This window comes from Heterodontus francisci, unplaced genomic scaffold, assembly GCF_036365525.1.
Source record: "Heterodontus francisci isolate sHetFra1 unplaced genomic scaffold, sHetFra1.hap1 HAP1_SCAFFOLD_214, whole genome shotgun sequence".
Classification (NCBI taxonomy): domain Eukaryota; kingdom Metazoa; phylum Chordata; class Chondrichthyes; order Heterodontiformes; family Heterodontidae; genus Heterodontus; species Heterodontus francisci.
The window spans coordinates 17,872-21,447 of record NW_027140909.1 but is presented as its reverse complement, the minus strand read 5'-3'; positions in this window follow the sequence as shown (position 1 = coordinate 21,447).

Genomic DNA, 3,576 nt, shown 5'->3' with positions numbered 1-3,576 from the left:
TACACCTTGGACCCCATGCGCCTTCACTTTCTCCATCAGCCTGCCATGGGGAACCTTATCAAACGCCTTACTGAAGTCCATGTATATGACATCGACAGCCCTTCCCTCATCAATCAACTTTGTCACTTCCTCAAAGAATTCTATTAAGTTGGTAAGACATGACCTTCCCTGCACAAAACCATGTTGCCTATCACTGATAAGCCCATTTTCTTCCAAATGGGAATAGATCCCATCCCTCAGTATCTTCTCCAGCAGCTTCCCTACCACTGACGTCAGGTTCACCGGTCTATAATTACCTGGATTATCCCTGCTACCCTTCTTAAACAAGGGGACAACATTAGCAATTCTCCAGTCCTCCGGGACCTCACCCGTGTTTAAGGATGCTGCAAAGATATCTGTTAAGGCCCCAGCTATTTCCTCTCTCGCTTCCCTCAGTAACCTGGGATTGATCGCATCCGGACCTGGGGACTTTTCCACCTTAATGCCCTTTAGAATACACAACACTTCCTCCCCCCTTATGCCGACTTGACCTGGAGTAATCAAACATCTGTTCCTAACCTCAATATCCGTCATCTCCCTCTCCTCGGTGAATACTGATGCAAAGTAATCGTTTAGAATCTCACCCATTTTCTCTGACTCCAAGCATAACATTCCTCCTTTGTCCTTTAGTGGGCCAATCCTTTCTCTGGTTACCCTCTTTCTCCTTATATATGAATAAAAGGCTTTGGGATTTTCTTTAACCCTGTTTGCTAAAGATATTTCATGACCCCTTTTAGCCCTCTTTATGCCTCGTTTCAGATTGGTCCTACATTCCCGATATTCTTTCAAAGCTTCGTCTTTCATCAGCCGCCTAGACCTTATGTATGCTTCCTTTTTCCTCTTAGCTAGTCTCACAATTTCACCTGTCATCCATGGTTCCCTAATCTTGCCATTTCTATCCCTCATTTTCACAGGAACATGTCTCTCTTGCGCGCTAATCAACCTCTCTTTAAAAGCCTCCCACATATCACATGTGGATTTACCTTCAAACAGCTGCTCCCAATGTACATTCCCCAGCTCCTGCCGAATTTTGGTATAGTTGGCCTTCCCCCAATTTAGCACTCTTCCTTTCGGACCACTCTCGTCTTTGTCCATGAGTATTTTAAAGCTTACGGAATTGTGATCACTATTCCCAAAGTAGTCTCCTACTGAAACTTCAACCACCTGGCCGGGCTCATTCCCCAACACCAGATCCAGTATGGCCCCTTCCCGAGTTGGACTATTTACATACTGCTCTAGAAAACCCTCCTGGATGCTCCTTACAAATTCTGCTCCATCTAGTCCTCTATCACTAAGTGAATCCCAGTCAATGTTGGGAAAATTAAAATCTCCCATCACCACAACCCTGTTGCTCCTACATCTTTCCATAATCTGTTTACATATTTGTACCTCTATCTCACGCTCGCTGTTGGGAGGCCTGTAGTACAGCCCCAACATTGTTACCGCACCCTTCCTATTTCTGAGTTCTGTCCATATTGCCTCACTGCCCGAGTCCTCCATAGTGCCCTCCTTCAGCACAGCTGTGATATCCTCTTCGACCAGTAATGCAACTCCTCCACCCCTTTTCCCTCCCTCTCTATCCCACCTGAAGCATTGATATCCTGGGATATATAGTTGCCAATCATGCCCTTCCCTCAACCAAGTCTCAGTAATAGCAATAACATCATACTCCCAGGTACTAATCCAAGCCCTAAGTTCATCTGCCTTACCTACTACACTTCTTGTATTGAAACAAATGCACCTCAGACCACCAGTCCCTTTACATTCATCATCTGCTCCCTGCCTGCTCTTCCCCTTAGTCACACTGACTTCATTATCTAGTTCCTTACAGGCTTTTGTTACTACCTCCTTACTGTCAACTGACCTCCTCAATTGGTTCCCATCCCCCTGCCACATTAGTTTAAACCCTCCCCAACAGCGTTAGCAAAAGCACCCCCAAGGACATTGGTTCCAGTCCGGCCCAGGTGTAGACCGTCCAATTTGTAATAGTCCCACCTCCCCCAGAACCGGTCCATATGTCCCAAAAATCTGAACCCCTCCTTCCTGCACCATCTCTCAAGCCACGCATTCATCCTGACTATTCTTTCATTTTTACTCTGACTATCACGTGGCACTGGTAGCACTCCTGAGATTACTACCTCTGAGGTCCTACTTTTTAATTTGGCTCCTAACTTCCTAAACTCTGCTTGCAGGACCTCATCCCGTTTTTTACCTATATCATTGGTGCCTATGTGCACAACGACAACTGGCTGTTCACCCTCCCCCTTTAGAATGTTCTGCAGCCGATCTGAGACATCCCTGACCCGTGCACCTGTGAGGCGACATATCATTCGGGAGTCTCGTTTTCGACCACAGAACCGCCTATCTACTCCCCTTACAATCGAATCCCCTACGACTATAGCACTTCCAATCTTTTTCCCGCCCTTCTGAACAGCAGAGCCAGCCACGGTGCCATGAACCTGGCTACTGCTGCCTTCCCCTGGTGAGCCATCTCCCTCAACAGTATCCAAAACGATATACTTGTTTTGGAGGGAGATGACCGCAGGGGACTCCTGCGCTGCCTTCCTGCTCTTTCTCTGCCTTTTGGTCACCCATTTTCTTTCTCCCTCAGCAATCCTAATCTGCGGTGTGACCAATTCACTAAACGTGCTATCCACGACCTCCTCAGCATCGCGCATGCTCCAAAGTGAGTCCATCCGCAGCTCGAGAGCCGTCATGTGGTCTAACAAGAGCTTCAGTTGGACACACTTCCTGCACGTGAAGGAGTCAGGGACATCAGCCATGTCCCTGAGCTCCCACATTGAGCAAGAGGAGCATGGCACGGGTCTGAGATCTCCTGCCATTTTTAATCTTAAGCTTAACTTAGTTAAATGAAAAAGGAACGAAATGTTTTTACCAATCACGATAAAACCAGAGAAATAGAAAAATCCTTACCTTATATACACCCCACCGAGTCATTTTTTTGGTTAGAGGAGGAGGGCGGGTGGGAGACACTACAAGTGTGGTGTCTCGGGTTCAGAACCTGCCCAAATATATAGTGTTTTAATTACCCAGCAGCCCCCTGGCCTCCGCCGAAAACAAAAGGAAATTAAATTTACTTTCAAACTGACCTTCCCAGCTGCTCACTCTGCTCCCGAAAAAGCTGCTGCAATGAAAGGAAAGTTATTTTAAACCGCCCAAATATATAGTGTTTTACTTGCCCAGCAGCCCCCTGGCCTCCGCCGAAAACAAAAGGAAATTAAGTTTACTTTCAAACTGACCTTCCCAACTGCTCACTCGCTCGCACTCTGCTCCCGAAAAAGCTGCTGCAATGAAAGGGCAGATGTTTTATGCCGATCAATTAGAGAATCGGGGTTGTTCTCCTTAAAGAGGAAATTGAGAGAGAGTTTGATAAAGTTGTTCCAAACCATGGGCTGTTTAAACAGTGCAGATAGAGAGAAACTGCTCTCATTGGAAAACCTTGCCAAAACCAAATGACACAGGTTCAAGGGACTGGCAAAAGAATCAATCGCGACATGAGGGAAAACATATGTTTCC